This window comes from Erinaceus europaeus, chromosome 8 (assembly GCF_950295315.1).
Source record: "Erinaceus europaeus chromosome 8, mEriEur2.1, whole genome shotgun sequence".
In the NCBI taxonomy this organism is placed as follows: Eukaryota; Metazoa; Chordata; class Mammalia; order Eulipotyphla; family Erinaceidae; genus Erinaceus; species Erinaceus europaeus.
This window is the reverse complement of record NC_080169.1, coordinates 91230791-91252512: the sequence shown is the minus strand read 5'-3', so window position 1 is coordinate 91252512 and position 21722 is coordinate 91230791.

The window sequence follows — 21722 nt, the reverse complement described above, 5'->3', positions numbered from 1 at the left end:
TTCAGTCTAGTTCACATTGGAAGTCATGGAAACCGCACACATTCACAACAATTTAAAAAACATTTATTGACTACAATTTTAATGTGGAAATTTATAAAGATGATAATCATTCTTTCATGTACCCAAACTAGTCAAAGAGATAAATCTGAAACAAACAAAAAAATATCAGTTGATACCATAGAGTATAGAATCAAGCACTCATTGGAGCAAGAGAGTTAGAAGCAGAAAATTTTAGGATAATAGGTGTGGGACCTGGCAGTTCAGGAAAGTTAATTATTCTGTGTTTTTCAGGATAATTTCCTAGTTGGTATAAAGAAATAATTATAGGAAACATTATCTGCTACTCAGAGAAATTGAAATGTTAGTAAATTCTCAGGGTGAATACACTTACAAAAATCTAGACTTAACTCAAATAAAAGAGTTGCTCTACTTGTTTAATCCCTAACTGAAGGATTTTATTTGTAGTATATCTCCTAGATCTGCCCAGAGCAATAAAAATCTCTCTGAAATTCTTGTCTTATCCCATTCCTTCCTTTGTCCAACAGATATTTATGAGTGAACACTATGTACTAGGTCTTCAAGCCACATTGTAATTTTTAGAGAGTCAAACTGATGATAGGGTGTGATTTCTGATCCATCTATTTTTGGATAATGGCTGGTGACCTTTCTGATCATCAATGTTTTCATTCAAACTTATTTTATTCTGTGAGCTTTCTTAGGAGGCAACATGGGGCATCCATTCATCCACTTCTGTAACTTCTGCCTTTAGACACAATGTAGGAGATCTAATTTTGAGTATAAAGTAACGAATAGATTAATATAAGGAAGAACATACCCAAGTAGCCTAAGTGGTTAAACCGAAGAAGTGATTTCCTTTTAAGGGATAAAGGTAGAGAGCAATCTCTAGACTGGGGGAATAGAGAACATTAGCTATTTCCCATATATTTCAAATAAAAACATACAACAACAACAACAAAAAAAAAAAACTAGTATAGCCACAGGCCCTTTGGAATATAACTAAAATATGCCTACTAGCTATTTCCAAAATGAAGACCACCCCCCAACTCTTCATCTGCACTACTCCAGCCTTTAGGTTCATGATTAGTCAACAACTTGTTTGGCTTTATATGTTAACTCTCTTTTCAACCGCCAGGTTCCAGATGCTAGCATAATGCCAACCAGATTTCCCTGGACAGACAGCTCCACCAATGTGTCCTGGAGCTCTGATTCCCTAGAACCCTGCCCCACTAGGTAAAGAGAGAGGCAGGCTGAGAGTATGGATCCACCTGTCAATGCCCATGTTCAGTGAGGAAGCAATTACAGAAGCCAGAACTTCCATCTTCTGCATCCCACAATGACCTTGGGTCCATACTCCCAGAGGGATAAAGAATAGGAAAGCTACCTGGGGAGGGGATGGGATATGGAGTTCTGGTGGTGGTAATTGTGTGGAGTTGTACCCCTCTTACCCTGTGGTTTTGTCAATGTTTCCTTTTATAAATAAATAAAAAAAATACAACAGTGGTAAATGATCAAAGAAGTTGGATATTTTTCTTTATCAAAAATACATATGAGTTACAGAAAACTGGTAATACCACTGAGCTAAAAGATGATGTAATTCACAGTCTGATTGGCAAAGAACACATGTGAACAAGTAATTATAGTACAATTTGATAAATGGGGTAATAAGTATGATCTGATAATGAAGAAGTAGCAGGATTGCTCAATCTTGTTTGAGAAAGGAGATTACTTGAATGTTGCCTTTGTTATAACTCTAAAGATCCAGCATTATCCATGCATCTAGATAAATCTTTGGAGGAACACTCTGAGTATTCTATTTTTTAGAGTCTTAAGATCACTAGGGAATTAAGTTTTGAATGCAGTCATAACTTCATTTTCTGAGTGGTCCTGGTTTAGGGATAACTTATTTTTAATTTAGTTTTAGTTTAATTTTAGAAACTTTTTTTCATATTTCTCAAGCAAAGGGACTTATTTCTAGGAGTTGATCCAACTGAGGATCAAGGATTTTAATTCAGTGAGTGGATATTTGAGTGTTCTGTCCCAGGCATTATGACCACTGATGTCTTGAGAGTTCTCAGTGCTCTTTCTTTGCCCATCCCAAATTGATTCTCATTTTATGAGTAAAAAATAAGTTTGAAGATGAATATGGGCCCCAGATCAAATTGATGGGGTATACAGTTAACAATGTTAATATACCTTTCCCATATTTGAAAGCTACTCTCTACCCTGATCCAGATTTCTGGCCCTTTTTCCAACTATGACACCATCTTCCCAGACAATAAGTTGGGTCCAACTACATACTAGATGTCAGGTTCAGACAAAACTGGTAAAGTCATGGGCCCCTTGGAATATATCTAAATTAGACCTACCAGCTTTTTCCAAAACGGAGACCCCAAATCTTCATCTGCAATGTTTTTACCTTTAGGTTCATGATTAGTCAACAATTTGTTCTGCTTTATACCTTACCTCTTTTTCAACCATCAGGTTCCAAATGCTACCATTATGCCAACCTAACTTCCCTGGGTGCATGACCCCACCAATGTGTCCTGGAGCCTCATCTCCCCAGATCCCTGCCCCACTAGGGAAAAAGAGACAGCCTGGGAGTATGGACTGATGTGCCAATGCCCATGTTTAGTGGGGAAGCAATTACATTAGCCAGACCTTCCATCTTCTGGATCCCACAATACCCTGGGTCCATACTCCCAGAAGGATAAAGAATAGGAAAGCTATCAAGGGAAGGGATTGGATACGAAGTTCTGGTGGTGGGAACTGTATGAAATTGTACCTCTTTTATCTTATGGTCTTGTCAATATTTCCACTTTATAAATAAATAAAAATAATAAAAAATAAGCTTGAAGAAACTTAGGTTCACTCAGTAAGTACTGCCAGTCACTCATCAATCTTAAAAACTGTGTTCTTTGCACCACAAAGTAGTGCTACATAGTCTAGTCATATACTTTTTTTTTTCCTTTTCTAACCAGATCCCAGGGTTTAAATTTATTTTTGTGTTCATCATTTTCCACACCACAGTTCACTGATACATCCACCAAACTATTAGTCTGTTTTCTGAAAATAAGCAATGCCAGCAATAGGTGGGTCATTTGAGGAGAGCTTGTTGATAAGGGTTCATCTGAGGAAGTCAATATTCTGCATGGATATCCTTTATCACTGCTACCTACTTCCTGTGGGCTGTGAGGGAGCAGTGCAAAGAATACTGAGATCATAGGAAGTCCTTTTATAGATTGCAGTCTTGGGCAATTAAGTTTAATATTGTATTTCCTCACTTGTAAAATTATTTTTGAAAAAAATATCTGAGTCTTTTGCTGGAACTCCCATACAACTAGAGTGAAAGAGGTGGTGGTGGTGGTGTGTTGAAGGACTAATTCATTAGTGGAAAACTTTGAGACATACAGTTGATTTCCCCCTCTCATATTAATTAACTGCTGATTTATATGTCTACATTTTGCTAGGAGTGTACATAAACACCATTCCCACCACCAAAGGGCTGTGACCCATCCCTCCCGCCCACTCTCACCCCCCACTGGCCCAGGAGGCTACATGTCTACCCCTCACCACAGGGTTTTTACTTTGGTGCCCTACTTACAATTTGATCAGGTCCTGCTTTTAGTTTCCCTTTCAGATCTTCTTAGTCAGCTTCTGTTGATGAGTGGGATCATCCCATACTCACATTAGTGAAGTTATACTTGTATAAGTAGGGAGCCTGAATGATTGATAAGGCTTGTCCACCTGGGATTAGACCCCAGTTTTCAGTGTGGCACAAGCTATGGTTTTTTCCATTCCATCTTCTAACCCCAGTTCCATTTGTTGCTTCTGGATTTCAGTGAGCAAGAATTACTTAACTGTAGAAGCCTTTATTAAAATCTTGTCATACTATGACAGTGTAGAGAAAAGCTACAGATATTTCATATGTCCTATAGTATGAAAAGAGGTCTTTTGTAATGTGACCTATATCCCTTAATGTGAAGTGGCTCAGACCAGGTGATAGCATACCTGGTAGAACACACACATTACCACATGTAAGGATCCAGGTTAAAGTCCCCTGCTTTCACCTACTAGGAAGAGGCTTCGTGAGCAGTAGAACAGGGATGCAGGTGCCTCTTTCTGTCTCTCTCCCTTCCCCTCTCAATTTCTCACTGTCTCTTTTGTTTTAACTCTTTAAAATTTTAATTATATTTTAATATTTTGTTTATATGCTTTGGTTAGAAGGTAGAGACAGATAGAAATCAAGAGGGAAGGGGGAGATAAAGAAGGAGAAAGATAGATACTGCCAATACTGCTTTACTGCTTATGAAGCTTCCCTCCTCTAGATAGGGACCAAGGACTTAAACCTGGGTCCTTGTGCACTGTTACAGGTGCTCAACTGGGTGCACCACCACCTGGCCCCATTTCTCTCTGTCTCTATTAAAAAAAGAAAGGGAGAGAGAGAAGAAGAAAAAGGCTAATGAGTGTGGTGGATTCATTTCACAGACACTGAGCCCCAGTGGTGACCCTGGTGGAAATAAAATAATAACAATAAGAATAATAATAATGAAGTTACTGAACTCTACTATTAATTCTGAGGATTATGCTTCCTATTTAGAGCTGAAGAGTAAAGAAAGTGATGGGTCAAATCCAAACACATACACAACAACACATTTCAAGTTGTTAATTTTTTTATTAGTAAGCAGGAATCTCATCTTCCATTTATTAGTTTTGATCTAGTAATTTGGAAAGAAAGAAAAATATTAGCTGGCTGATAGAATATGACCTTTCTCTCTCTCTCTCTCCCATCCCCCCCCCGTGTGTGTGTGTGTGTGTGTGTGTGTGTGTGTGTGTGTGTGTGTGTGTGTGTGTGTGTGTGTTTGCTGTGCTAGGCAAACTTCTTACAATTCAGATTGCCATAATATTTTACAAAACTCATTTATTAGTTGTTCATAAACTAGGAGCTGATGCTATGCCCTTTCACAAACTGAATCCAACTGTATAAAATTTGATCAATACTATTAAGGAAAACCAAGTTTGCATAGGTTACTGAAACACCTTTAGCTTCTTGATCCCACCTAGAAGTACTTAGACTTGTTTTCCTAGCAGAGGTAAGGTGTTTTGAGAATATATTCTGGGAACAGGTTTTAAGTGGAGGAGGGGGGAAAGGAGGCAGACTTGAAGCAGATCCATTTCACTTTAAGCAACTTCCCAGAGGATCTGAATAAGTGATCATTACCATCTCTGACCAGCCAGGCCAATGGAACCTGATAAATAGTCTGCTGGCAGTAAATCTTACCTCTCATCCAGGATAATTGTAGCTTATCAGCTGCGGAACCCAGGGAAGACTGTTGCTTCTAATAGTTTTCTCTCAGTCCCTGGGAAACTCAGCAAAAAGCCTGCCTGCATAGATATGCCTTGGACTCTGCCTCTGGCAGTCCATCAGAGGACAAGACTTCTAAGAGCCCTGTTGTAAGAATTTCTGCTGCAGATCACAGAGACTTATGTACTGGAAACTGATACCAGAAGCACCCCAGCTGGTCTTAACTCCCATGATAGAACAGAAGACCAGAGGTGACTTTTGACATAACTGGGTCCCCATCCATTCTATTTTCAATTCCACCTGGATGCAGCCAGTGTGGGACAGAGCACAGGCTTGTGACCGTTGGCTCACAGTAGGGGCAAAGAATGGTATTCTAAATGTCCTGCTGACCTTTGGTGGCCTGACAAGCTCACAAAAATAACAGACTTGAAGAAGCAGAGGAATCACTGGTAACAGAACCAGGAGAAAAAACAGAAATTGGAAGCAGATTTTGTATTGCTTTTCAAAATTTTCCAAATGCCAAAGTGAAATTCTTGTACTTACTTATCTGAGAAAGAAATGTTGAAGAAAAATTATAATTTAAAAAAAGTGGCTTATCTCAAGACCAAGCACTGGCACACCTGGTAAAGTGCACACTTTACCTGAGTTTAAGCTCTGAGTCCCCACCAGTAGGGGAAGCGCTTCAGGAGCTGTGAAGCAGTGTTCTTTTGCTCTTATCTCTCTATCCTCAGCTTCCCTCTCAATTTTTCTCTGCCTCTGCCAAATGAAAAGAAAGAAAGAAAAAAAAAGATCTCTGGGAGCAGTGAATTTTCATGAGGGCATTGAAACCTAATGATAACTCTAGTTGCAATACAAAAAAGAAAAAAAAAAAAAGGAAAGTGGCTTATCTCTAGAAGTATTTATACAGATTATGCATTCTTTCTGGAATGAGGGAGTAGAAGTAAAGTGTAATCTTGACAAACAAGAGTGATCACAGGTGCTCTAAGGCACAGTTAAGCTTTCTAACACACATAACTGAAGTTTATGCAGTGTTGAATTTCTCATAACCCCTTTTCCAATTTTTTTTTTTACTGATTTAGTAGAATGCTACAACTTAGCTGACTTTTAAAATAAATTATAATATACTATCAAGAAAACGGCTTAAAATCTGACATTTATATATTTTGGAGTAACATAATGATCATCAAACTATCTGTAATGAAAGATATCCTTTTTTTTTTTTTTTACATTTTACTAAAATAGGGAAATCCCAAATTTTATAACACAAATCTTTGAGGGATAAAGTCACTTAAGAGAGATTTGATAGTTTCTATCTTATTCTAACTTTTGGTCTGTGTAACTCCACTAAATTGTTGTGAGGTAATAAATCTCTTTCTACCAACAAAATGACAGTTAAAAACCAGCAATACTAAAGGTGTTTTTGTGCTCTGGATTCATATTTCCAACGATTGGCTTCTGTGTTCATAATGGGTGGGTAGCATGGTAAAGTAGAGTTTAAGTCTGGCTGAGTAAGGAATTATTTGGTGTTAGCTCTTGTCTCAGTATTCACATAGAGGCAAATCACAGTTAAGTCTGACCGTAACTTTTCGTGTACCTGATGAAACCTTTAATGACTTCTTATTTACTCTTGAATAAATACTAAGCCCTTTGGTTTTGACTTCTAAAACCATTCATACAGGATTTGTCCGTAGTAGTCATCTCTGATTAAATTCACTCTATTTCCTCATTCTCACTCTCCCTGAACAGTCCAACTTCCCATTTTCACAGGCAGAACTCACATATTCTTATTTCAGTTTCTTAAGAAACACCATCTCGATGACTAAACCCACCCAATTATTCCCAAGATCATGCCACTTCAGGAAACTTCACAGTTAATCATTTCTTTTGTCCAGTTCCCATATGATTGGTAATATCTACCAGACATTTTTTTTCTCTTGTGTTCTGAAGGTTTAACACACTTTAACTTCAAGTTACCAAATTAGGCTAAAAATATCTTTCAATGCAAGAAGTGTATCAACAATTACTTTACAGTCCCTTCTACTGCCTATAAAAATATGTGAGTGCAGAACAGACTGTCAATAAATGCAGTCAACTTGTTGTTATGAGGACTCCTTCATAACAGTAGACCTACATAAGCATTAAGCTGAGAACTGTCAGCATTGACATAACTACTAATTTGTCACTTTTCAATTGGAAATTCACCATGCTTCATACCTAGCACACTGCATTAGTATGTGTCACATGATTTGCACAAGTTCCAGAGGGACCACCAGATGGCTAAGTCTAGAGTACCAAAAGCTTGAGTTTCTGCTAGCGTTAAAATCAGTAAATAAAAGGATAGTTTTAAATCTTTCTGACATATCTGTAGCTGTGCCATGTGCTCCTTCCGGGTAAGTTTGTTGAGTGGGGCAAATAGTTCCAGCTTTTCCTGGAGTTTCCTCCAGAGAACATTTTTATTTGAATAGGCAAGTGCTCGGAGCCCGGGAGATTTATGAGGGTTCAGAGACATAAACACAAATCGTATAATAGGTGTAAGGTATGTTCCAACTGCAGCCTTCTCACCTTCTGTTAATGATTACGGGAAAGGAGGCATCAATACAAAAACAGCAGACATGAGGGCTCTCAAGTTTGCAATCTGATGAAGTCTTCTGGTGCCAGACCAACTTTTGGGGTTGTCACATGGCTTAGTGAAGCAGCTTCCAAAATGGGCTGAAAACCACAATATTGATATACTGGGCCACTTGCCAGAATAGAGCCTTAGTCCAGCTGACTGGGTAAAAGATTCCAGTTGCTACTTTAGCACTAGTGTATTGTCTGGAATCCCCAGGACATAGTCATGAAACCAGCACCAGACAAGTATATTGGAGCCACTTTTTAATGCTGTTTGGGGGAGAGAAATAATATTTGCCTTATAGGTTAACTGAGTTATGGCAGGCTTCTGCTGGAAGGAGTTTTCCTTCAGGAACTGATTTGGCCCTCAGCGTATCTTAATCTTACAGTAATTTTTGGCAGTCCAGGGTGGGGCTCAGTCCTGGAATCTTACCCTTCATACTCTGCCCCCTCCCTGCCCCAGGGGTTCTGATGAATAAAGCATGCGTGGAGAGAAATGAACCAGTTTGGGCAAACTATCAGCTTTATTAAGTGTAAGTCTTCCTAGACTATGCAAAGTGAAGTTTCCTATTCCTTTTCCCTGGTTTGAAGACAGCAAGGCTGACCAAGTAAGTCTAATCCAATACATCCACCAGGCTCAGGGTGAGAAGCAGGACCTGAGAGGAGGCTAGGTTGAGGCAACAAGGAGTGGAAAGGAAGATTCATTTTACTTAAGGATGTCTTTGTCCATAATCAAGGAAAATGATGCTGTATTTCTTTTGAAGCACCCACTGGTGTTGAGAACCAATTAACTAATCACTCTTTCTCCATGGGAGTTGGGGAGAGTAATCAATGAGCTGGAGCACAGATCAGTATTTCCTCTTTATAGAAGAAATGAAAATACAGGGGCTCTGAGATGTGACTCCATGAGTTATAGACTTGCAAGCATAAGTCTCAAGTTCAATACCCAACACAGCATTTGCTAGAGTAATGTTCTTTTTTTTTTTTTCTCTTTCTCTCTCCCTGTTACTAGATACATATATACTAGATACATTTTATTACTGGTTTAATATTGATTTACAAAATTAAAAGATAATAGGGTTATAATTCCACAACATTCCCACCACCAGAGTTCTCTGTCCTCATTCCCTCCATTGGAAACTACAGTAGTTCTCCCTAGAGAACTACTTTTAAAAGGTATTTTAATAAAGAAATAAGAATATAGGGGCCAGGCAGTGGCACATCTGATTAAACGCACATAGTATCCTGAACAAGGACTTAGGTTCAAGCCCTCAGTCCCCACCTATAGGGGAGAAGCTTCATGAACAGTAAAGCAGATTTGTAGGTGTCTATCTTTCTCTACATCTCTCCTTTTCCTCTCAATTTATTTCTGTCCTATCAAATAAAATAGAAAAATAAATAAATACAATGTAAACAAAAAAGAAGTGAGACTAAAAATGTTGGTGGAAGTTTTTGATTTCTAGAGTTGGCAGCAAGTTAGGGAGGATTTTCACCTCCTAAGAAATGTGCAAAATGCAACTGAGGCAGACTAAGAACCATCATTGAAGCTATAGTCAGGACAGCTATTCTGCAAATACTTTAGACTGCATTCTGAGAAAACACAAATTATGTGGTGATATTTAGAAATGGTGTAGGAAGTGTCTTCTAGAGGGAACATCCATGTCCACTGAACCACTGCTTACTTCTGCCCTTGAAAACCATGCTATGACAGAGTAATATTTTCTTATCAGCCTCAATTGTTTAGATGAGTACAGGAGAGTAGAGGAGTGAATTACTCCAGATCACTGTGTCCCTTAATGTCCTCCTTACTTTTTTTTTTAAACATTGGAAAACATAGTTTGGCTTATTTTTCATCTTGTGGCTTCTTTTGGCAACATTAAAATTAATTCATGATCCTCACACAATGTCATCTCAGGCAATTGGCCCAGTAGCATGTTGGGTGGCCTACAGTAATCAATATGAGGTTAAAAACATGGGTGAAGATAAATTACAAATTAGATCATCAATAGTTGGCTTAAAATTCAGCAGGATAAGTCTGAAAAATTTGCAATATTGATGTATATAGATGCTCATAAAAATACTGATGAAATCCTGTGATATGCATAATTATTTCTTGATAAGTTGCATACATTTCAGATGAGACAAAACATGTTATAGATGCTTCTGATTGTATACAAAGAAACATATTACAGTTTCAGTATAATTGAAGTCATATGAAAACACTTATAATGAGCATTCTTTTTGTTAGTTGCTTGCTTTAATGTGTATCTTTATTTTCTTCTCTTTTGAGACAGAGAGAAATTGAGAGTGGAGGGAAGAGGTAGATACAGTAGGGGCTGTTTAACTACTTGTGAGGTTTTTTCCTCCGTTTGCTGATGGGAACCAGGGGTTTGAACGTAAATCTTGTGCACTATAATTGTGCAGTCAACATGACTGTGCAGCTGTGCTTTCTTTTCTTAAACTGTACCAGTGTGTGTGTGTGTGTGTGTGTGTGTGCTTGCGCGTGGGTTGCACCTGGACCTCATGGATTCATTACCTCTTCATTCACAGGCTGACTTTATTATTCTTTTTATTTTAGATATAAAAGAAAGACACAGAGAGAGACAGAGACAGAGAGAGAGAAAGAGAGATGCCATGGTGGTGAGAGTGAGACTGTCCTATCACCTGTGGAGCTTGCCTGGTGCTCTCATGGTGCCCTTATGGTATACTTGAGTTTGAACACAGGGGCTTCTTGTCTGTCAATGTGCACCCTCTACCACCCTCTCTCTGAGTTAGTGTATCTTATATATTGGTACTCTGGTCTTGTATATTCATGATACCTCTGTTCAGTATGATCTTCTCCTGATCAGTCTGTTCCAACCTAGAAGGATTGCCTCCATTCTCTGTGCCAAGGGTTACCTGCTTACCTTCACCCCAGCAATCACATTGTTCTTTCACCTGTGCAGAAACTTCATGAATCTTATGAATTTCTCATTTTTAGTTTAGGCCCCATGTAGTCCTGTAGCTTTTTTTTCAAAGGCAAATTGTATATAAGCTAAATTTTATGAGAATTTTCTGTAAAATAACATTATTTTATTTTATTGTCTCTAGGGTTATCACTGGGGCTCAGTGCTGGCACTGTTAGTTCACTGCTCCTGTTGGCCATTTTTTTCCATTTTATTGACTAGGGCAGAAAGAAATTGAGGGAGAAGAGGGAGAGAAAGCAGGGAGAGTAAGACACCTGCAGACCAGCTTCACCGCTTGTAAAGCGATCCCCTGGCAGGTGGGGAGCCAGGAGCTTGAACACAGACCCTTACGCAGGTTCTTGTGCTTAGTACTATGTGCACTTAACTGGGTGCACCACCACCTGCCCCCCTTATTTTTTTATTATTGATTTAATATTGATTTATCAAATTAGGAGATAACAGTGGTATAATTCCACACTTTTCCCACCATCTGACTTCTGTGTCCCCATTCCCTCCACTGGAAACTGCAGTAGTTTTCACAAGGTCACAGATATGGGTTGAATACTATTTCTATAAGTATCTGTCTATATTTTTATATATTTGTCCATTTTTTTCTATGGTCCTGCCTTCTCTTCCTTTCTAAGTCACACCTACACCTATTACTATTTCTGAGTGACCTTCTTCTTTTCCTCTTTTCTCTCCAGTTCCTGATAGAATTGGAGTTAAAAGCCCTCTGATCATGTTCCCCTAACATTTCTCCTCCTCCATTTAACTGTTTACACCATCGATATGACTCAGGACCTGTATATATTCATATTTAGCACAGGATCTTGTGTAGTCTATGAGTATCTGTTAGTCTGAGCTCACAGTCCATGATCACAGCTGGAAACATTCTATGTTGTGTTCATTTCAGGACCAATCTTTCTAGAGTGGCAGAGTAGGATGACCCCGCCTCCCTTTGGAGGGTGGAGCAGTCCCCACCAATGCTGCTTTATAGTGAGGGCAAGGTCCTGGAGAGGCCCAAAAAAGGGCTTCTGATGAAGCTCCTGATGAAAGTGACCAGTGATGGTACAAAGAGGGATGGATCTATGAGAGGTCCAGGCCCATGTTGTCTATGGGGGAATCCAAGGATTCTTTCAGTAGGGCCTCAGATGATGATGTGGCCTGGTATTGACCAGAAGGGTCATCATTAAGTGATCAGTCTCTTGTCCTTATCTGGATTTTGTAGCTCTTTCTTTTTCTATCAAGGTTAGACTTTCTCCCTTTTGTTAAAGTGTTGAGTCTCATTTGTTGTATCCAAACTAGTATTAGGTTTATGGGGTCTTGTCCCAAGTTAGGGAGGAAATAGGCCTAGGTTTTTAGTAGGGTCTAAGTGAGAACGTCATACATCAGAAACAACAGCAATAACAAATGCTGGGGAGATTGTGGAGACAAAGAAACCTTCCTACTCTGCTGATGGAAATATAAATTGGTCCAATCCATGTGGAGAGCAGTCTGGAGAACTCTCACAAGGACAGAAATGGATAAACCTTATGAACCAGCATTTCTCCTCCTGGGGATATATCCTAAAAAGTCAAATAAACTCATCCCAAAATATCTGTGTATATTTATGTTCATAACATAATTTGTAATTTGTAATAACCAAAGTCTGGAAGAACCTAGGTCTCCAACAACAAATGAGAAAATAATACACACACACACACACACACACACACACACACACACACAATGGAATGCTACCTAGCTATTAAAAATGGTGAATTCGCTTTATTCAACCCATCTTGGATGGAGATTGAAGGAATCATGTTAAATGAGATAAGCTAGAAAGAGAAGGATGAATATGGGATGATCTCATTCATAGACAGAAGTTGAGATATAAGAAGAGAAAAGGAAGTATAAAGGAGAACTTGAGTTGGATTTGGAGTAGTGCACCAAAATAAAGACTCTTGAGGATGGGGAGGGGTTGGAATTTTAGGTCCACTGTAGGGGGCTTAGGGACACAGATCTTTTGTGGTGGGAGTGTTGTTAAACTATTAATTTATAATTCTATAAATCACTATTTACTCAATATATCAGGGGAAAAACAGATTGGATGTCTCAAGTTCTTTAAATGCCTAGATTTCAGTTCTTAGTTACTTTAGTCTACACCTAATGTTTCAAATTTGTAAGCTGATTAAATTATGACACTGGGATTAAATGATTAATGCATTTCTAAAATAACATTTTATTTTATTTATAAAAAGGAAACACTGGCAAAAACATAGGGTAAGAGGGATACAAATCCACACAATTCCCACCACTAGAACTCCTTATCCCACCCTCTCCCTTGATAAATTTCCTATTCTTTAACCCTCTGGGAATATGGATCCAAGGTCATTGTGGGATGCAGAAGGTGGAAGGTCTGGCTTCTACAATTGCTTCCCTGCTGAACATGAGCCTTGCTTGATAGGTTGATCCATACTCCCAGCCTGCCTCTCTCTTTCCCTTGTGGGCGGGGTTCTAGGGAATCAAAGCTCCAGGAAATATTGGTGGGGTTGTCTGTCCAGGGAAGTCTTGTTGGCAGCATGCTAGTATCTGGCACCTAGTGACCGAAAATAGTTAACATATAACATCAGATCACATCAAATCGATGGGGTTTACACTCAACAATATTTACACACCTTTCCCATATTTGGGAGCTACCCTCTTCCCTGATTCAGCTTTCTGGTCCTTTTTCCAGCCATGACATTATCTCCCCAGACAATAACTTGGATCCACCTGCATATCAGATTTCAGTATCAGGGGAGAGAGAGAGAGAGAAAGAGAGAGAGAGAGAGAGAGAGAGAGAGAGAGAGAGAGAGAGAGAGAGAGAGAAAGGGAGATGGGAGAGAGAGAGAGAGAGGAAGGGAGTTGGGTGGTCGCACAGCGGGTTAAGCGCAAGTGGCATGAAGTGCAAGGACCAGCTTAAGGATACCTGTTCTAGCCCCAGCTCCCCACCTGCCGGGGAGTTGCTTCACAGGTGGTGAAGCAGGTCTGCAGGTGTCTATCTTTCTATCCCCCTCTCTGTCTTCCCCTCCTCTCTCCATTTCTCTGTCCTATCCAACAACAATGACTTCAATAATAACTACAACAATAAAACAAGAAGGGCAACAAAAGGGAATAAATAAATGAATAAATAAATATTAAAAAAGAAAAAAAACTAGTATAGCCACAGGCCCTTTGGAATATAACTAAAATATGCTTACTAGCTATCTACAAAACAGAGACTCCCCCCAACTCTTCATCTGCACTATTCCAGCCTTTAGTTCATGATTATTCAACAATTTATTTGGCTTTATATGTTAACTAAAATAACATTTTCTTTTCAAATACTACATTGCCTACAACCTTAGACCAGTTAGGTCACAATCAACTGGTCCTGTCAGTATCTAAGCTATAATTATTTGTAGATAGCTTTAAATGACATAAATTATGGTGAAATCAAGTATGTTACAGTCAATCCTAACCATGATATTTTCAAAGTAAACCAAGCAGCCAAGTAGCTTAATAATAATAACAATAATAATAATCTATTGTCTTCTTGAAATTCTAAGAGCACAAGGAACCTTCTCCATTCTCTTTAAATACCACATTTCTCCCAGTCCTGGAACCTCTGCTTGCATATTTGATGCCTTTTTTTCTTGATCCCTTACCCTGTTACACTGCCTCTACTGATCTCAACTAAATCAATCAACCAGAGCCACCATGCCACTTTATGCTGCCATTGCCTGTTTGCTTTTCATTTTAACCAGAGTCACCCAGCCTGAGATGTCAACCTTCCAACTCCAATAATCTGGTGAGAGCTTTTCTAACACATGTGTCACCCTAGTTCCACAAATGGTGTACTCTCCAACAGTTACAGACCCTGGATATAGGATAGGACCTAGGGGACAGGGTACATGTATATGTATTTATAAGCTTGGAGCAACTGTATATCTCAAAGTAAAAGTGCTTATAGTCCACTGTGATTATATTTAGACCTAATAATCTTGGCAATCAAATAGAAAGTCCTAATGAAGGCACCATAAATCGTCTAATCAAATATTTACTACTTAGGCCTAGACACCCTCCTCTTCTACCCCCTACTTCACTTCCTTCAATCACTCTTTGTACTACTATTAACTACACAAAAGTAAGATACAACTCCTAATCTTTTTTGATAACAGCAGTATTACTGTCACCCCTTAATAAGCTTTAGAAGAAATATTGAATAGAATTATCAAAGAGATATATTGACAAATGTAAAGGACAACTATTATCCTTATGAAAACCTTTATGAGAATTATCAAACAAGCACAGTAAAACTTAAGATTAACTTAGACCCCCACTAAAGCATTTTCATATTCTAGTAGTTAAATTAAGTATTGAATTATAATTTAGGAAAACAACTTTCAGAAATTCAAGGATATGTCTACATTTTTTCTAGCTTTCATTGTTACTATTAAAATTTATAAAGATACTTTAATTCTAAAATCTTTGTGATTTTCCCCCAGTATCTTTTAGAATCTTTCTGAATGTTTGAATATTTCATGATATCTGGCTAAATATAAGTATATTTTCATCAGTTGGTCTTGATACTCAACAGGCCATTTCAATGAGAAAACTCATTTTTCACTTGTAGAAAATATTTTCAAATTATTGAATTGACATTTCCTCTCATTTTATTCCTTTTTTCTAGAACTCCTACTATGTGATTGTTGGATCAATTTTCCAACTTTCAGAATAGTTTTGTAACTGTTTTGTCTGACTTTCTGTATCTTTTTTTCCTCTAGTTTCTGGGAAGCTTTTCTTAATTACATTTATTGTTTTCTGAGTTTTTTTAAATTTCTACTAGTATATTGTGTATATGTGAATATGTATATATGTATATGCTTATATACATACAATTCCTATGATTTCTTTAATTTTTTAAATTATCTTTATTTATTTATTTATTTATTTATTTATTCAGTAGAGACAGCCAGAAATTGAGAGGGAGAGGGAGATAGAGAGGAGGAGAGAGTGAAACACCTGCACCACTGTTTCACCATTTGGGAAGCTTCCCCCCTGAAGGTGCAGATCAGAGGCTTGAACTTGGGTCCTTGCACATTGTAACATGTGTGTTTAACCATGTATGACACCACCTGGCCCCTTCCTATGAGTCTTTTGTAACGATTGTTGAATGTTCCTTTTAAAAATCAAATTATAACCTGTTATGCTTCAAAGGATGTGACTATTCTTATCACTTTGAGTATATGAGCGAATTTATTGTTATTGTGTAAAATTCTCACAATTTTAATGACTAAAAATGGCACACCTTTATTATGTTATAGATCTGGAGGAACAGTGAATCAGTAGGAATGAGTTCCTTCTGCAGGCTCTGAAGGAAAATCTGTTCCTTTTGCCTTTTCCTGCTTCTTTGAGCCACTTTCATTCCTTGGCTGTGGTCACCATCCATATATATCCTGGTCTTTGCAACTCTTGTCTAATCTTCTCTACCTGTGATTCTCTTATCAGATCTTCTTTGATTCTGACCTTTTTGTCTCTTTTAAGGAAACACTTTATAGGTTGGGGTCACCTGAGTAATAATAATAATATATTCCCATTTAAATGTCCTTAACCTTACTCACATCTGCAAAATCCTTGTTATCAATTAAGACATGGAATTTATAGTTTCCAAGGATTTTAGGAAATGATATTGTGTTGAGTAGTGATCTTCCTGCAAGATATACCAACATCTCAATTTTATAGTGATATATGTAGATTTGTATGTGTGTGTTCATATATATTTTGTGAATGTTATATTTTTTTCCATACTATGTTTTTTACAGCTGTAATTAAATCAAAGTGATTAAATGAGATTATGCTAGGTTATCATGGTGGACCTTAAAACCAGGGATTCTTCCCCCTGATTCTTCTAAGTTGTTTTATTTCCTTTTTTTCTTAGTTTTTTTCCTCAAAATCACTTTATTGTGGGAAATAATGATTTGCAAACAGTTGTCACATGAACAAAATTTCTTACTTTCCCATTATAAGTGTCAGCACTTGACTCCCCTACTACTTTATGTCTTTCTCCACTGCTGTGTTGTGGAACCCCAACCCCCTGCCAAGTCCCTCTTGCGTTCCCAACCTCCCTCTGGAGTCCATGGCTCTGCTGCTGTTAATCTGTTCTCTTTTTCCTTTCTTTCTTAAGTTTCACCTATCAATAAGGTCATCCAATATTCATCATTCTCTCTCTTTTTAATATTTTACCAATAATTTTATTATTGGATAGAGACAGAAGTTGAGAGGGAAGGGTAAAATAGAGAGGAGGAAAAAAAAAGAGACACCTGTAGCATTGCTTCACCACTTGTGAAGCTTCTCTCCTGCAGGTGAGGGACTAGGGGTTAGAAGTTGGGTCCCTGTACATTGTAACTCACAATCAACCAGGAGCACCACTGTCCAGCCCATCCAATATTCATCATTCTCTTTCTGGTAGATTCACTTAAAACGAGCCCTTTACATTTTATCCATGATGTGGCAAGACAAGTCTGTCTTAGTTGTTTTGTTACCTTAGGCAACCTGGTGTGCGCCCCCCCATCAGCATAGAGCACTATATTCCAGAACTGATTATTGTTCATGATTGCATGGAGTAGTTAAAAGTCTCTTTGAAACTCTGAGTAGGTGGGTAAAATTTATCATCTTTGGGTCTTACAGTGTGATCTTGGTGATTTTATTGGTGACTTCAATATTAGCCTGCTTATGACTTGTTCTAGGTTGGTCAGACTCCCCAGATAATATAGTAGTTTCCTATTTAGATATTAGCACATACTATTATTCACTATTAGTGGAGGAAAAAAATTGAAAAATTTTAGCATTTTCTCTCTATTAAGTTTTCCTTTTTTCAGTCAGGTATCTTCATCTTCACCTTTCCTGCTGTTTCTGATCCCAGACTTCCTACATTTTATGTTTTTTCAAAGAGCAGATAGATTCGTCATCTTCTACTAGGGTACTGTGGGTCCCTTGTTAACATCTTTTTGCTGGGAAAAGCAGTCTGTGGTGTGTCATTTAAGCTTTTCACTATTTTTTAAAACCTTATCTTCAACTCCACTTATAAAAATTCTGGTATCTCCAGTCCCTAAAACTCTTGGAAATTATATAGTTGGAGCCAGGTGATGGCTCACCTGGTTAAGTACACACACTATAGTACAAGGATCTGGGTTCAATTCCCTTGTCTCCACCTGCAATGGGAAAGCTTCCGAGTCATGAGGCAGGGCTGCAGGTTTCTCTTCTTCTTTATCTCTCCCTCTCTCCTGTCAATTTTCCTCTGTCACTATCCAATAAAAATTAAGTTAAATTAAATTTTTTTAAAAAGAAACTTATATGGTTGCATTCAGGTTGCTTCTCACCTTACTTAGGTTTCAGCTTACTTGGGCCTATTAACTCAGTTATCAGCTTTCTAGTTCTTAAGGTTTTATTTCTGTGTGTCCTTTCTTTTTCTTTGTACTTTGGATATATGCTCTTTTAGAACTAATTTACTATAGTTACTGTGCATTTCTGAAAAAAAAAGTATTTATGCTCAATAACTATCTCTAATCAGAAATTGCACACTGAAGACATTTCTTCGACTTCATTGTTATTGATCAGGCTAATTCACTTCCAGGAAATTTTGATTTGTGTTTTCACTATTTTATTACATATTTTAATTTTTATTGTTTTTCCTATAGAATGATTTAAAAATATCTTGCTTATTCCTTAAAATTATATTTAACTAACGCAAATTAAGTAATAATACTGGGATATTTTCATAAGTAAAAAAAAACAGGATTAGGTAGTGGCATACCTGGTAAAGCATACAGATTGCCAAAGGCAAATTGCCAGGGTTCAAACTCCTGGTTCCTATCTACAGCAGTGAAGCAGTGCTGCAGGTATCTCACCCACTCTCTATTTTCAAGTACACATCTGCACAATTGAAAACCTTTGAACTGGAGGCTCTTATTTTTCCACTGAATAATAGTTTATAAGATATAACTGCTGAATAAGATCTAATTGTAGTTAAATTCTAGCCCACTATGGCTGACTGGTAACTATGACATCTGCCACTATTTCTTAGAGTTTCTAAACCTCCTCTCTCATTCTCTCCTCAATTTGTCTTACTTACCTTTATCATATTCTTCTCATGTTCCATCATCACTTTCCTTCCTCCCTTCCTTTCTTCCTTCCTTCCTTCCTCCCTTTCTTTCTTTCTTGTGTGGTGTGATAAAAAAACTGATTTACTTTCTTTTTTATTTATTTTAATGAGAAAGAGTACATACAGAGGGAAAGATACCATGAGAGAGGAAGAGACCAGAATCCTGCTCAGTTCTGGCTTATGGTGGTACTGGGGATTGAACCTGGGACCTCAGAGCCTCAGGCTTGAAAGGCTTTTGTATAACCATTATGCTCTCTCCCCAGCCCTTACTTTCTTAATTGGTATTATTATTATTATTATTTTGCCACCAGGGTTAATGCTGGGGCTCGGTGCCTGCACTATGAATCCACTGCTCCTGGAGACCATTTTTCCTGTTTTTGTTGCCCTTGTTGTTGCTATTACTATTGTTGTCATTGCTGTTGGATAGGACAGAGAGAAATTGAGAGAAAAGGGGAGACAGAAAGGAGGAGAGAAAGACACCTGCAGACCTGCTTTATTGCCTGTGAACTGACCCCCCTGCAAATGGGGAACCAGGGACTCGAATAGATCCTTATGCCGCTCCTTGAGTTTGGTTCCTTGTGAGCTTAACCTGCTACGTTACCACCCAACCCCCCCTTAATTGGTATTATTGACTCTTTTCAAGACCTTTCTGGAATACTGAAAATTGATGGTTTATGTGTTTGAATACAGCTTTCCAAGAAAACATTGGCTAGTGGTCATATTACAACAGAAAAGTAAATATTCTGCAGTATTTAGGTAATAGCAATGCTTTTTATTTGCATAAAAGGGACAGAAGTATGGAAATACCTGTGTTGTAACTTTAGGACACTAAAGTACCACATATCTTTGGAGGACAGAGACAATGGGCATGCCTAGTTAAGACTTTAAACCCTTTAAAACATACACATTTTCCACTGTGTTCAATTTCACAAGTTTTAATTTCAAGTTTTCATTAATCCAGTTTTTCAGTGAATATCATGTCTTAGGAAGTTGATGAGCCTATTTTTTCTTTTCTTTTCTTTTATTTTATTTATTTATTCCCTTTTGTTGCCCTTGTTTTATTGTTGTAGTTATTATTGTTGTTGTCGTCGTTGTTGGATAGGACAGAGAGAAACGGAGAGAGGAGGGGAAGACAGAGAGGGGGAGAGAAAGATAGACACCTGCAGACCTGCTTCACCGCCTGTGAAGCGACTCCCCTGCAGGTGGGGAGCCGGGATTCGAACCGGGATCCTTATGCCGGTCCTTGTGCTTTGCGCCACCTGCGCTTAACCCGCTGCACCACAGCCCGACTCCCGAGCCTATTTTTTCATAAATAATCTATAGTAGTTGGTTTGGAGACTATAGAAAGAGAAAAACTATAACTTTGAGTTAGTAACTTCTTTTTAACAACACACTTGAATGGAACAAGTGGATAAAATACTTCAGACACAGCCCACCAGAACAGCCAAGTTAATCCTGGCAATCATTGAGATATTTGTCATCCATACTGGGTTGCACTTACATTCAAATACTTTCAGGAATAAAGGACAAATATAAACTTTTAAAATTCCCATCATAAATTAAGCAGAGAACCAATTATCTCCACTCTTAGCAATGCTTTACTTCCTTGGCAATTTCTAAGCAGACTGTTTTAGAAGCAGAGGGCTCCTGATTGGAAGTGCACTGTGAAGAAACCCAATCTTTTTTGAGGCAGAGATGGAAGTCAACAAATGGAAAGATAGAGGGAGCAGGAAATGTAGTGTTTAGTAGGTCTCCTGACTAAGCTAAAATGATAAAATGCAAAACAATGGGTACTGGGTGTCAGGCATTAAACCAGCTCCCCCTGCTCCCTGCTGCATTGCTGATAGTATGGCCTATTTACATAATCATTATTTGCCTGATCTATCTTCTTTCTACCTGGAGACCCGCCCTGCCTGCAAGGTATATTAATCCCACCAGTTAAAACATCACAACAGTTGCTAAGGACACTTCTGCCTTCCCAGCATGCCTTTTGCCTCTCTCCACCCCCTCTCCTAGCCACTTCTGACTTGCCACTTCCAGTTTTATCCTGTAAAACCCAATTCTGTTCCTGGTTTCGCCCTCTTTCTCTCCAGCTTCCTGACCTGGGGAAGGGCTGGCTTGCAGAGCGGGAGGTGGCCATTGAGGTTTGGAGCCATGTGGTTTAACCCACTGTGCTCACATCTGACTCTGGGACATATGCATGAATAAATATTTATGTTGCTACCGCCACAAGCTTGGTTCCTGAATCCATCTCTCCCACCCACGACACTAGCCCGGCAACTGAGAATAATACAATGAAGTCATCTTTAAAGTCTTCCCCTATTCAGGTGAATAAATTCAGTTTCTAATGAGAATTCCTAACTAATTTCTCAACACAAACTTAAAGACCAGGAAAGAGTGGTGCAATATAGTCAAAGTTTTAAATTGAAAATATCTTCATCCATGAATATCCTGGTAGGTTATTATTCATACTAAAAAGTATGAAGAAAAGATTTTCCAGACTAGTAGTAGTTAAAGGAGTCCATTACCACCAGCTCACCTCTATAAGAAATACACAATGGAATACTATGTAGCTATCAAGAACAATGAACCCACTTTCTCTGACCCATCTTGGACAGAGCTAGAAGTAATTATGTTAAGTGAGCTAAGTCAGAAAGATAAAGATGAGTATGGGATG